General features: G+C 48.6%; 1 protein-coding gene across 2 annotated transcripts in view; it reads left to right on the top strand.

Annotated features, from left to right (window-relative positions):
• Positions 1–9389: 9389 nt before the first annotated feature.
• The window catches only part of Arhgef3 (Rho guanine nucleotide exchange factor 3), a 286150-nt gene continuing 280579 nt past the window's right edge, over positions 9390–14960 (top strand). The window contains exon 1 of one of the 2 annotated variants that reach the window (XM_016000047.3): positions 9390–9767. The gene's annotated coding sequence lies outside the window, so the exon portion shown is untranslated. Of the gene's footprint in view, positions 9768–9813; positions 9951–14960 lie in introns of those variants that run through there. The other variant, XM_076544103.1, reaches the window with a different exon arrangement.

Consider the following 14960-nt stretch of genomic DNA (forward strand, 5'->3'; position numbering starts at 1 on the left):
ACAACACCGGTGCCTTGTGTGCCTTGTTCACATGGGTGCTATCCGACAGCCATGCCCCAAGTTAGGGTTACAGGGAAATTTGTGCAGGCCTGGGTGCTCTCACCACATAGAAAACATCATGGCACTTTAAAACACTGTCCTGTCACTGATACGCGTTCGGAGAGTTATGACCGCCACTTTTGGTGTCTTGGTGATAGTCCTGGCTCCTGTGGTATAGCTTCTTTTCTCCCACGGGCAAACACTTGGTGCTCATTGCTGATGTATTTAATGTCTTCTTTTATTCTGAAGACACCCTTCGAGGCCAGCTCTTACCTTCAGAGTGGCAGCTACTCCACACTCCCACTTCGGGTTCTGTTTTTCCCTATCTGTAGACTTGACCTTTATTTTGTGAATCATATCATCGCTTAAATGGTGCACACTTCAGCAGAACTGGCAAGGTAAGGGGCAGGCGTTGCTAAGTGCCACCTTCCCGATGCTGTTGGGGACTAATTTACAAACCCTTTTGAATGCCTCAGGGAGAGCCTCTGGGGAATTTTGGCCAATTGTTTTCTTTCCTGCCCCTTGGGTCATCCTTGATATTCACCTGGGACCACAGACACCAAGGCTGTATCTCTCAGTCAAGCAGGCATAGTAGCTGATACAATCAGAAACCAGACAGAAGCAATCATTCCAACTGCACAGCTAATATTTATATTGCATGGAATCCGGCAGAAAGAGTCAAGGAGCAGCCTCCTGTGGCTGCCACTGGGTTATACGCAATGTGCTCATCTGTTATTTAAAAAAGAAAAAAAAAAAAATTCTCTTCCTCTCAAAAAGAAGCATGTCAAGTTTGGACAGCAGCAAAAAACTTCCGTACAAATCCAAAGTGTTCATTTTGAGTGTAACATTAATTTTCGTTATCTGTTTAAAAGCAATTATTTTTACTGTGGAAGCTCCCGTGTTAAGAAGGAAGACCTTCGGGCACAGTGATGATGATGACATTGTTCTGTTTTATATTTTAAGTTTTTTCTTCGTGAGGTTTGGCAGAATAGTGAGCACGGGCAGGCTGTAGCAGTGTGCCGTATTTTCACATTGGAGATATTGGTGGTGTATTTGTACAAAACTCCATAGATGACAGTCAGTCATGGCTGACATTTGTAAGATGTTTTTGTGCCTTAGAATTTCTGCATCAAATAAAGTGTTTTCTTGTAAGTCTGAAGTGGCTCCTTATTTTCCAACATCTGTCCCGCTTCCTTCCTAGCTTGGGCTCCCGGCTGTGTGCAGAGGGTTCTGCCACTGGGTGCGGAGGTATAAGAAGGGCCTGCATCTGCACCCTGCTCTGCGAGGTCACTTCTTGGGACTCATCACTTCCTGGTCAGTTCCCTGCTCTGTTGCAGGTGCCGTCATCCTGTGGTTAGGAGACCCAGACCCCCAGTTTGTCTATAGAACGGGCCCAGAGCCCTGCTTTAGGGGGTGGTGACAGTTGTCAGGGTACCCCAAGGGACAGGTGTCCACAAGAGTGCAATGGTTGATAGAGAAATGGTTAAAATTGGGGTTCTTTGGAGTGGAGTCAGAGTCAGAAATCGGGGTTCTATCTGTTCATTTCTTCTCACCTACTCTGGTTCCAGTATGTGCCCAGAATGTGTAGCTTGTAATTTTGAGGGAACTTGAGGGAAATGGAAGGAGCAGAAGCGATCACTGTGGGCCACAGAAGAGGAAATGCCCCCTCGCCTTGGCATAAACATCGTTCTTCCTGTTCACTTTGTCCACGGATGTCCTTTTTCTCATCTTTGGAAAGTCCTCTTGAGAACTGATGTCAGGGCACTGAGTAGTGTGTGGGTGTGGCCTCATTTACCTTCCTGTTACTCTTTGTAGTGGCTCATCTTACTGTCCCCATTTCACAGACAAGGAAACTGAGGTTCAAGCTCTTACTTGTTGAGTGAAAAAAGAAGAAGAAAAAGGACATGGACTGCTCCTATGGGTTGAGGTTTTTATTACAGATGAGGCATCTGGAAGAGTCTGGAGTGAATATGACCGGCAGACTGAGCAGGGCCATGTGAGAAGAGGGAAGAGCCAAGAGGACAGGAGCAAGCCGGGATACCAAGAGACAAAAAGAGTTGGTAGCCAGAGTCGGGGAGGCTATAGAGGGCAGAGCGGCTGGGGAAAGGGCAGCCCAGCCCCCCGGGCTGGAGAGTGCAGGGTAGGGAGGGGTATGCCAGGTGCTGGTGTCCCCTTTGATGTGTTCACAGGAACCTCAGCCATTTGTCCCAGGTCTGAGACCTAACTCTCATAACTGTCTGGTGTCAGAGCCCACCTTACTGCTCAGGGCTAGCCAGCTAGACAAGGTAGATTGAGCAGAAGTGATGACGGTCAGCAGATGAGTTCCAGGCGAGTGCTTGTGCCGTTTCTCATCTCCACCGACACAAGAAGGAGCCATCAACAATCACTCCCAGTATGGACATCAGCTTTGCTGAAGGCACAAACGAGGAGTTGGCAGCCCAGGGATCGAGACATCATCACATCTAGTTAATAGTTCACAGCATCCCTCAGTGTGAAAGGGCAGGAAGAACCTTGAGTGGTAATCAAAGCGACCGTTCTTTCCTCTGTGTAAATGTTCGGATTAAATCTTGTTGTCCGGGTCGTCTTTTTGCCTGGATAGACACATGTTTCTGGACTCCCTGCTGTGAAGTCCCTGTAGTCATGACCACGCTCGTCCCAGACGTGAGCAAAGGCAGGGGGTTTGTGGAGATCAGAGGAAACCTGAGTGAACAGGTGTTGTTGACATGAGTGTGCCATGTCAAGGACCCAGTGCCTCAGACCCCTGGTTTGTGTGGGGATCTTGACTGTGTAGAAAATGTGGATGGAAGCTTCCTCCTCTTGGACTGTTGACCTGAGATGGCACCACTACAGAGACTCCCCTACTGAGGTTAGCCAAACCTCCCTTTTTATTAAGTGTTACACAATAAGCCAGCTCCTTGTTTATCTGTATTCAGTAAACCTGCCTCCTCAATTCAGATGTATAAAATGAACATGTTGCATTTCCAGACTGCACGGCCCACCGGACCCCAGCTTTTCTTTATGTGTGCCTCTCATTTCTTCATTGCCTGTCACCGCAGCTAGGTCAGTCCCTGAGCTGTGCAGGTCTCAGAAGGACCAGTAGTCCTCTGTGCCATCTTTCCCCTGTTACTGCACACTCCAGGAAGTGGGTAGAGGTTGGCATCAAGACAAACTGAGGCTGGTCCAAGAGGAACTTGGAGTCGGAAGGTAGCATGCCTGGCCTTGACTGCAAGTTTGGGCAGGTTCTGTGTCTGGTTTTAACTCCTGAAGGTAAGGCACTTAGAGATCCTCTACAACGGGTAAAATAGCAAGCTAGTGATGAGGTTTTGTTATCAGTGGTGGGAGTGTTGTGATTCAGGCTTTGGTCTTTGCCATGCTGAGCTCAGAGCTCAGTCTGCTGTTGTCTTTCTGACTCTAGGCAGGTGGCTTGCCTTGTTTAGGCTTTAGTTTCTGTAGCTGGAAAGCCAAGCAAGGCTGTTTTGAGGTTTGAATGTACCAGGTGGTTCTGGACATAGAACCAGGCACACAGTATCTGTGGACATGTGGTCACCAGGGGGCAGGACAAGGACAGTGAAGTGAAATTTCCCTCAGCAGACCTGTTACCTCTTGGATATCTCGGTGTAGAAGGGCCTTTAGGAGAGATGGACACGTGATTAGATGTTACTCCTTATCTGAAACCAGTGGTGTTGGGGTGAACACCGGAAGTTCTTGCATAGCCCTTTGCTGATCATTCCCCTCCGTCTCCTTCTCCCCAACAGACACTTTGTAAATTCCTTATACCTGTGCTCCTGCCCAGGGCCTTGCATGTGCTGTTCTTCTGTCTGAAACACCTTTGCTTGTGCCTCACCCTGGCAGAGATACCTTCTCCTGCTACTGCCCACCGTCCATCTAGTCCCAACATGTGTCTTTAGGTGAACTCTCAGCTTGTGTGAGCATGCCATGGACCCTTGTGCCTCTGGAATGTCCTTCCAAGTTGGCTGGACTGGTATTATGCTTTAAGCAGCTTGTGTGACCCCAGGCCTGCTGGGACAAGTCCTGTCGTCTCCTTGGCTCTCAGTATCCGTGGAGGGTAAAAGTGTCCCTGATTCATGGGTCCCTATAAAGCTAAAACACTCGGGGAGAGGATTGCAAAGAACGTGGCAGGTGCTCAGAAATGTTTTCATGTGAGCAGTTACTAACTTGTAAACAGAGAAAGATTTCCTGGGGAAGTAAACTATCTTTACAAATTGCCTTCAGGCTCCAGCCAGCTACCAGGAGTCCCAGTATCCAGTATTCAGAACCATGTGCATCTCCCCCTCCCCGCCCCCCCCCCCCCCCGCACGCCCCAATATTTCCTCCTGAAAGGCTGGTATTGTCTCATGGTTTCTCTCTGGCAGTGGGGTTCTGTGTGCCGATTGGACAGCAGGTTCACGTGGGCTCCATCCCAATCCCCCAGGTGTTGGATACCTATCATTGTGCCAAGGTCCCACGCCACTCTTGAGTGCTCCTTGCTCTCCCAGCAGGCTCTGGAATTTACATAATGTGCAGCCTCTAGGAGAAGAGTCAAACCCAGGTGTTTCCTATGCACAGCTTTGGCAACCCCTGGGATGCTCAGCTGTGCTCCTTGTGTTTCCTCTAACCCAGGTGAGCAGAAGGAACTTAGGTGCATAGAAGTCTTCCCAGGGTGACTTTCAGACTATTGCTTTGACTTGAACAGTGGTAAGACAAAGCTTTTATTCTCTTGCAGGCAATGCCATTCCCCTGGTGAGGATGACATCATACTGTGCTGTTATACCATCAGGTTGCACCATGATTTTCAAATGCTGAAAACAAGCATAGGGAATATCTGGGTAGGGTATGGCTACAGGTATAAGATTGAGTGTCTCGGCATATCATGATGTAATGCTAATTGCTTGTAGGATAGTTAATTGTCATATTGAATCCTAATCTCTAGCTGCCGTCTTGTAGATATGGACGAATGTCACCAAGCATATGTTTTGTATTTTGTTGCATTGTACACTGCAACTAATAAGCCAAGGAATCGACATCTATTAGGTGCGTGTACTGTTTCTAAAAACCACAGACTGAGAATGATAAATTATCAATATCGTTCAGTATTTGCTAATTTTACTACACTCTTTTGCTATATATATGTAGGGAAGTCATAGGGATTATAAATTCCATTTGAGTAAAGTTTAAAACCATATATTTTATGATAAAGGGCCTTTAAATTAAGATGGCCAAAGCACTGATATTATATATTTGCTGTAAAGAGAATTATAAGAGTTTTATTTTTCTGATATTAAAAGTTACTTAATAAGCCGGGCGGTGGTGGCGCACGCCTTTAATCCCAGCACTCGGGAGGCAGAGCCGGGTGGATCTCTGTGAGTTCGAGGCCAGCCTGGGCTACCAAGTGAGCTCCAGGAAAGGCGCAAAGCTACACAGAGAAACCCTGTCTCGAAAAACAAAAACAAAAACAAAAACAAAAAAAAAGTTACTTAATAAAGACTTGTTTCCATTAAAAAATAATAATTAAAGAAAAGATTGAGTGTCTCTCCCAGGAATTCCATTATTAGGGTGTGTGTGTGTGTGTGTGTGTGTGTGTGTGTGTGTGTGTGTTTGAGACAGGGTCTCTTGTAGTTTAGATTGGCTTCAAACTCATATGTAGCTTGGGAGGCCTTGAACTCCTGTTCCCCCAGTGCTGGAATTATGGGTGTGAGCCAACATGTGTATGGGTCTCACTTTTAGGCTTTATGTTTGTGAAGTAACCAGAAATAAGGGTCAAAGTTTATTCTGCAAAGGTTTTCATCACCAAACATTATCATGATGCTGAGAAATGAGGAGCAAAGCCACAGTTGGAACTGAGTATAAAATGCCACATTCACAAGACAGGACAAGGGGTTATATTGCAGGAGAATAGCCTATGTGGGCTGGAGATGTAGCTCAGTAGAACAGCATCTGCCTGCTACATATGGGCCTTGGGTTCCATCCCAGGTACAAAGCAACAATAAAAGAATTCACGCCAAAGGAAAAGACTTAACTGTTGTTCCAATCTTAAATGGTCTTATAATAAAAAACCCAGAGCCAGCTACCAGGGTGAAAGCTGAAAGATCAGAGAAGCAGAACAGCCAGCCACTAGTTACTACTTCTTTGAAATTCTCAGGCTAAAGAGAGCGAGTTCCTGTTTCTTCATGCCTTATATACCTTTCTCTGCCCTGCCATATTACTTCCTGGGATTAAAGGTGTGTGTGCTTTCCAAGCAAAAGCATGCGATCTCAAGTGTTGGGGTTAAGGGTGTGGGCCACCATTGCCTGGTTCTGTTTCTTTCCTGTACTGGATCAGTCTCATATAGCCCAGTGTGGCCTTGGTCCAGACGGATCTCTGCCTCCAGAATGATAGGATTAAAGGTGTGTGTCACCACTGCCTGACCTCTATGTCTAATCTAGTGGCTGGCTCTGATCCTCAGGCAAGTTTATTAGGGTACACCATATATCACCACAACTGATAAATATGGGAAATGAAAAATACACATGCTAACAGTGGTCACCTCTAGGGGGTAGGACTGTGAAGGGTCTCTTTATGTAGTCCTGGCTATTCTGGAACTCACTCTGTAAACCAGGTTGGCCTCGAACTCACAGAAATCCTCCTGTCTCTGCCTCCAGAGTACTGGGATTAAAGGCTTGTGCCACCGTGCCCAGCTCCTCTGCCAGTTTCTAAAGACTAGACAATTCAACGTATTTTCTGCTTGTTCCCTGCCCCGCTCCCTCCATCCACCATCCTCAGGGCCTATCAGGACATGAGGGGAAGCTGAATTATAAACTCTTGTGGGAGCCAAGCCTGTAATGCTTACAATCAGGAGCCCGAAGCAGGACAATTATGAGTTCAAGAACTGCCTAAGTAACTTAATGAGACTTGTCTCAAAACCAAAGGCTGCACTGGAGCTATAGCTCTGTGGTAGAGCACTGTAGCGTGTATAAAGGCCCTGATCTCAGTCTCCAGCACTGTAAACTCCCGTGGGTTAGTGTGTTGTGTTAGTGGGTTAGTGATGTGTTGCTATTCTTATGTATGTGACTTGCAGATGTGATTCACTCTCTGGATATCCTGACATATGGAACAGGAAATCAAGGACTTTGCCCTTAGTTATAATAAAAAGGTGCATTTCCTCTCATCCTGTATAGGAAACGTACCACTGCATCCATTCCTCACTCGACAGTTAGCATGATGCCTCCAAACCACATGCCGGTGTCTGAGCTTTTCTGTGGGCCAGGTCTGCTACCCCAGCTTGGCTACCAAGCCCCGGGGCCTTGTCTCAACACCTGTCACCTCTGTGGCCTTCCAGCCATGTATAGTCTATGTCTCCCCAGCCATGTCAGGGCTCAGGCCAGGCCTCCGTCCTGCAGGAGGCCACCCTCTGCCTTCACCAACACTCCCTCTTCTGGGGTCTTTTGCCCATGTCTTATTCCCTACCTGCCTGTTAAGGGTCTGTCTCTCTTACCAGTTCAATGAAGTCCCAGAATAAATCTGCCTTGGTGACAGTTACCACAGTTCTCCAGAGCTTGGCGCAGTTCATGGTGTGTAGTAAACATTCAATGTTTTTGAGCTATGTCTTGTAGCTGAGCCTGGCTTCCAACTCTTCTTTAAGTGTTACATTGAATCTAATGGAAAGGAAACTTTGACAAGGCTGTGTGGGGAGACCATCATGTGTGGAAGTGTGAGTTAGAAAAGATACTGAGCTCTCAGTAACAAAGTGGAGGCCCTTTAATTAATATTTTTAATTTTTTAAAAATTTTATTTATGTGTGTGCGTGTGCGTGTGTGTGTGTGCTTGCTTGTCTGTACGAGGATCACTTGCATGCACGTAACTGAGGAGGCCAGGAGAGGGCATCAGTTCCCCGTTACAGGCGGCTACAATCCACAGGACTTGGGTGAGGGGAATCAGAGCCCAGCTGGAAGAGCAGGTGAGCCAGCTCTCCAGCACCTACTTAATACTGTTTGAACTTAATTAAAACAGCTGGAGTGGTGGGGACTTTCCACCACATGGGGAGGGTGGGATATCAGAAAGGTTCTTGAGGGAAAGGTTGAGGGCTGGGGTTTGGACACGGACCTTGCCCTGGGCAATGGAGTACTGTCGAGGGTGTGTGTTTCCTGAACATCCCTGGAGCTCTGGGCAAAGACCCTTCTTGAAACCAGAGTGCAAGGAAAGGGATCTGTTCAAGATGCTTCATTTCTGGCCCCAAAGGTGAGCTCTAGGCCAGTGAGCGGCTGCCCAGGACTAGGAGACCAAGAACGTGCAGAGAACAGCAAAGGTCCCCACGAGAAACGTCCACCTGGCTGGGAGGGGATTCTGAACACTTCTTTCTGGCCAGGGATGACACCGGGAAAGGTGACTGGAAGAGCTGTCACCTTCACCCTTTCCTGTGGGGGTGTCAGTTAGAGCTCAGGCAGGGATCATTAGGAACTCTCAGAACACTGTTCTTGTTCTTAAGCCAGCAGCCCTGGGGCATCTTAGCACCTCGGTTCAGGCTTTTCCTCTGTATGTAGGGCTCCAACGACATTCTCCATCAATGAGGGCTGGTTTCATCCAGGCTTCAATATCTACACCTGAGAAGTGGGATCCATACAGGTATACATGTATTATTGGGCCGCTGAGAACGATAATTTCTATGGAGCACCTAAAACGCCCTGGGCCAGGTGTCATGTAGAGGCAACCAATGAGTTACTTATTTTCAGCCCCAGGGTTTACAGTTTCGTGACAGCCCAGAAACTACTGTTTCACCTACAGCATTCATTAGTCCTGATTTTATGAAGTTTCTGAGAGTGAATTAATTTCGAAAATAGCTTTATTTACATTCTTATGTTTATTTCTGCGTGGGTGACCCAGGCCACTCTTGGCTTGGCCTTAGTCTTAATGTGCTCAGCACCTAGCTACAAACCCTGGATTACTGAGGACCTGCTGGGCCCACGCTATCTCCATTTTCACCTCCAGACAGGGAAAGGGTGAACTGGACAAGGCCTAACATGCCCAAGATTAAGCCTAGCGGCGGGGGCGAAGGCTCCATTGACAGGCTTGGGTCCAAGCTCTCCAGGGCAAGCTCTGCCGCTTCGGCATGAGCTTGAATCTTGAATCGCGACCCAGAGCCGCCACCAGAGCATGGGAGCCAGCGGTGGGCCCTGCACCTCTTCTGTGCTCTGGTGAACTCCTCTTTGGATGGCGGAGTACGTCCCGGAGGTCTTCCTCCAGGTCCCTTCTTAGCCTCCAGGGACCCTCCGGCCCGGCGTGAGACGCGAGGGTACCCAGCCGTAGCTGCAAGGCTCCGCGTCTAGGTCTGTCCTCAGCCGGCAGCCAGGCCAGCCCCGCGGGGGGTCCCGGGCCCGCCTCCCGCCCACGTGGCCCGCCGGGCCTCCTAGGCTCCGGCCCCGCCCCGCCCCGGGGAGCCGTCCCCGCAGTCACCGCCTCGGCCCTGTGCTCAAGCCGGGCAGGGCCGAGCCCGCCAGACGCGGAGGTGAGAGCAGCAGGCACATCGCGTCGCGCGACCCTCCCTCCACCGGCTGTCCCCCACCGGAGTAGGGTCCCACGGCCATCCTGGGGCGCGTTGGATGGACAGCGTCACCGCCTGCCTCTGCCAGCCTCTGCTCCTGCCGGGGACCCCAACTTCGGTCCCCTGATAGCTACTGGGAGAAAGTTCCCGGAGCTACTTCCGGGGAAAGAGGCGCCACCTGTCTGGGGCACACCCTTTCGCTGGACTTTTCCAGGTTAGTGTCTCGAGGTCAGTGTGCGTCTCTGGCCACTTGGCAGGGACCTGGGCGTCACTACAGCCAGCCAAGAGCCCTATGCCGGGAGACCGCGTCTTTTAAACTGAGCAGTGGATGGTCCTGAGATGGGAGGCGCCTGCCCAGGGCTTAAGATGACCAGCAATGCTGTGTAGCAAGAGGCTGGTGAGCATTTTCTGAGGGTGGAAACGGATGCGGTTCCCTAGGGCTTTGCATGGTGGAGGGCTGCCCTGGCGCTAGCAGCTATCTCATCCTGGGCTGGGAGGTTGCGGGAACAGAGCGGCTTGTTCCTAGAGAACTTGGCTTGCTCGGTTTATTGCCTGGACCAGGCTTGCTTCCAGAACCTGGCAAGGATGTGAGGTCTGCCAAACAGCGGTTGTCCGGAACGCACCGGTGGAAACTGGAAGCATTTCTTGCACTACACAGGTGTACCTTGTTCCCTAGAGTGTGGAAGAGGACTTTGTTGTGCTTGTGTTGGCTGTGTCACAGTTATGTTGCACATCTGTGCTGCGTACTGTCACCTGTGGGTGACACTAGCACGAGCTTTAAAGGCTTCATAAGGTTATGTGCCCACCATACTGACTGGCTCCAGGGGAATTCTCTCTGTGTGTGGTGTTCTTGTTATGACCGAGGTCAGTGTCATAGTGAGCTCACATCTTCAGCTTCCCAGAATGGTGACATGCAGGTCCGAGTCCCTTCTTCTTCTCCTGCTTGGGATCTGACCTTACCAGCACCAGAGTGCACTGTTCAGATTAGAAAACTTGGCTTTGCAAGAATGCCTCCTATAGTTAATGTTTGTGCAAAGTGTATCCGAGAATGTGGGATTAGATATGACCTTTGTCAAGGATATTGCTGGGAAAAGGGTCTTGGGTGCTCTGGAAACTATGGGTGTTTGCCTTTGGGGATCAGAACGGATGAGGTTTCACTTGAATTCCGCCTAGCATTAGGGACCTAACCAGCTGACACCCTCTAGTCTCTAAGCGTTGAGCTTATTTAGATGTTCAGGGGTCTGCTCTTGTCTCAACATCCTTTCGTCTAAAGCGGAATGAATATCCTCTTGCATCATTGGTGTCCTCCTGGGTTGCACCTGTTTAGTTTCTTTCTTGAACTTTGCAAACAGGAGTGCTGAACCAAGGGTCCTGGAATCCTCTTGAAATTGACACATACTCCAAGAGGCCCATGTGCCACGAAAGTGGATTCTGAACCATCCATGGGTAACGGCGGGTCCGCACCCCTCTCTAGGACAGACCCACACACATTTTTAGGGAGTGGAGGTGGTACGGGTGTGCTGCTTTAAGCATTTGCTCAGAGCACACTTTCATATAGAAGATACATGTCTGCTCCAACATGAGAAACCCCAGCGAATCAACTATCTGAGCAAAGACGATAGGTTAGGGATCATAAGCATTTGTGGGGTCTGTAGGATGGGGTGTAACCAATGGAAATCTGAGTTTGGGGTGTCTAAGCCTCCCAAATGTTGGGATTCCAAGTGTGAGCCACTGATGCACAGGTTGAGAGCCTTTAAAAGTAGTAGTGCTGAAATCCTTCTATGGCAGGGAACTTATAACCTTCTGCCAGAGCTGGTTCCATTGAAAGAAAGTTGTGGGGACCAAGGATCAGAGTCTTGTCCTGTGCCCCTCTGTTGAGGACAAGATGTGGCTCCAGACATAATGCTGGCCCTGTCCTTCCTGTCTATTTTACTTCCTGATTGTCCTTCCATCCACATCCATCCAATATAACTGTCTGCACTTCTTGCTTTGAGGTCCCTGAGCCCCAACCAGAACTCAGGATGCCTCTGAGTCCTGTGTGAGTGGAAGGGAAGCAAAGCAAGGAGGTGCTCAGGAGCGTGAGGCAGGAGGATCAGGTGTTCAAGGCCAGCCTGTCTCCAGAAACCAAGATGGGCAGTGGGAAAGGGGCAAGGGGGAAAAAAACCCCAAAAAACAAAAACAAAAAAAAGGTCATTGCCATACTTTAGAAGCATTCAAGGCCAAATTCTGTACTGCTCAGGCCCCTTTTACTGCATTGGGGGTGGGGAGTAGAAGCTTGGGGATTTTTTTTTTCTATATTTGCATTTCTGTTCTTTCACTGATCTTTTCTGAATTATTCTTTAATCAATTTATTCATTGTAGTCTTTATTGTACTTACTGAAAATCAACTTTGGACCAATTTTCTTAAGGTTTTCTGCAAGTATTCTCCGTGATTTGTATTACCTGGTGTCTAAAATCAGGGAGGGGAAATGAAGTAGTTGTGTGTGGTTCTGATTCATTGAGGTTTCTTCTTGGGACACAGACACACACAGACACACAGACACAGACACAGACACACACACACACACACACAGACTGGGAAGTAGTATTTTATTTGTTTTGTTTTGAAACAGAGTTTTGATACATAGCCAGGCTCACCTTGAACTGTCCATCCTCCTGGTTCAGCCTCTTGAGTGCTGGGATTACAAGTATGTACCACTCAGCCTTGCCGAAGATTGTTCTTGTGTTTGCTGTATTTGAGATAGGGCCTCACTCTGTGGCATAGGGTAACCTGGAACTTGCTGTGAGCCCATGCTTGTCTTGACTTTGTGGTAATCCTCCCAGCTCATCCTCCCAAATTCTAGGATTGTAAGCATAAGCGATCATGGTTGTTCTTGTATTTATATAGGGGCTTGAACCATGTGGCTCAGTTTCCTGACTTCATTCACTCCAGCAACGCTATGGAGGATTGGGCATGCAGCTCAGTGGTAGAGCATTTGCCTAGCATGCGTGAAGCTCCAGGTTTAATCCCCAGCATCACACAGAAGAAAAAAAAAAAAAAAAAAAAAAAAAAAAAACCTTTGGAGGAGACTCAATTGGAGACTCTGTTTTGGTGCTGAGTTCCCATTGTCCTATTGGAGTTGGCAGCCCAGGGGCAGAGACAAGCAGTAGACAGCTAGATGTAGAGATGACCAAAGAGTGATGGTGATGTGGAAATGACAGTTGGGGGCGGGGTGGTCCCTCAGTGGTGGCATGGAAGCACAGCTGGTTTGGTAAGAGAATGTTTCTCTGAGAAGGTGCACTTGAGTAAAAGCCTAACTGTGTGAGCCCATGGATAGATGGGCAAAGACAATGCATATGATATCCAAGGTTTCTCTGTATCCCTGGCTGTCCTGGAACTCAATGTGTAGACCAGGCTGGCCTTGAACTCAGAGATCCGCCTGCCTCTGCCTCCTGAGTGCTGAGATTAAAGGTGTGCCCCACTGCCTGGCTCCTCTCTTATGTTTAAAGGCAAGGTCTCAAGTAGCCCAGGTTGGCCTCAAACTCCCTATGTACCTGAATATGACCTTACACTTCTGTTCCGATACTATTGCCTCTGCCTTCTAAGTGCTTGGATTACAGGTGTGAGCGGGCTCACCTAGTTTATATGGCGCTGGAGACTGGAAACATGGCTTTGTTTTGTGTGTGTTAGGCAAGCACTCTACCAACTGAGCCACAGTGCCAGCCAGCCTGTCATCTCTTGAGCACAGGGCCAGTCTGGCTGACTTGAGAAGGGGAAGAGACTTTTCCTCTGGTCCTAGCCAATGGTACACTACGATGTTGTAGGGGAAGGCTAGGACCTTCTTTTACAACAGGCTGTCAGCTCTGCAGCCATGTGGAGAGTTGGAAGGCAGATCTATCTTCCCAGGTGATTTATTTGAGAGGTGGTGATGTCAGAGAAGAAGTTGGTTCTAAAGGTCTCCTGTAGGTCTCACTTCAGTGCACAGCCCACTGCTTCTGGTCGAATAGCTGGCACTGGTGTAGTGCCAGCACACAGTGAAGAGTCATGGGATGTGGGGGATGCCTGGACCTCTGTTCAGCCCTAGAACACAAGGCTGGAGGGGTCAGTGCCTTCATTTCCTGGGTGTCTCCCGACTTTTCAAAGGTACACTCACAAGTTGAGGCCAAGGTAGATGTGCAGCCAAGCTCAAAGCAGCCAAGTCAAAACCAGCATGCCCCAGAAAGATAGGCTGTCGCACGCGGCCAGATTTGGAGGGCAGAGGAGGTCACAGCCTCTGAGGGTCATTCATCCTTGACACCTGGCTGCCGCCATGTTCTTCATGGTCTTTAGCTGCCTCCCACTCGCAATCACCCGCAGAATATCCTAGGGAGAGAACCTTGCTGAGGTGGCAGAAACCTCAGAGGCAGCCTCCTCCTAGTTGTTGACCCTGCTGCCCCCGCTCCTTGCCTGTTCTTTTACACCAGTCAGCTTCCAGGATGCCCACACTGCCCCACCCCATGGCTGTCTCCTTTTCCCCCTTGGCTGGGAAACAAGCACTGCTGACCACAACCTTGTTATGTGCAAGTAAAAGTTGCAGAGTAGAGCCAGGTATGGTCCTGCTTGCCTGTGATCTCAACACTTGGGAGGTGGAAATATGGGGGATCAGGAGTTCAAGGTCATCCTTGGCTAGAGTTTGCATTTGAAGCCATCCTGAATTCCGTAACACCCTGTAACAGACAGAAACATTGTAGAGTAAAAAAAACAAAATTCCTCTTTTTCCACCCAGGTTGCTTCCAGCAAAAAGGCGTGTGTATGTTTGTATGTGAAAGGGTGTACCTGTGAGCATTGTCATTGTGTGTGTGTGTGTGTGTGTGTGTGTGTGTGTGTGTGTGTGTACATGTGCCATTGTATGTGTGTGGAAAGCAAAGGACAACTTGTAAAATGGGTTCTCTCCTTCTACCTTGTGGGTCTAGGAGAGTGAACTCGGGTCATCAGGCTTGGTGGCAGGTGCTAAGCCATCTTTAAAAACGATCACACTGGGATCATTTGTATGCATTACTCAGCAACTAATTTTTCTCCATTTAGCTAGTCTAAGAGTGCTTTCTCTGTTCACATGTAGGTAAAACTTCACATTAATGTGTATGAGCATATGTCTAATTTCTCTTGGGTATATATATGTATGTGTATATATATACACTAGCAGTTGAATTATCTTTTTATCTTTTTTTTTTTTTGGTGGTACTGAGGATTGAATTTAGGGTCTCCCACATTCTAGGCAAGTGTGCCATGCTCAGCTGCATGCCCAGACCAAGTTACTGGGTCATATGGTAACTCAAAGTGTCCAAGTGATGACACCAGTTTACAGCCTCACATTAGGGAATGGGAGTTTCGATTTCTCCGCATCCTAATCACTCTATGTTGTCTATCTTTGTGATCACTGCTGTCCCG

Source organism: Peromyscus maniculatus, chromosome 9 (genome assembly GCF_049852395.1).
Source record: "Peromyscus maniculatus bairdii isolate BWxNUB_F1_BW_parent chromosome 9, HU_Pman_BW_mat_3.1, whole genome shotgun sequence".
In the NCBI taxonomy this organism is placed as follows: Eukaryota; Metazoa; Chordata; class Mammalia; order Rodentia; family Cricetidae; genus Peromyscus; species Peromyscus maniculatus.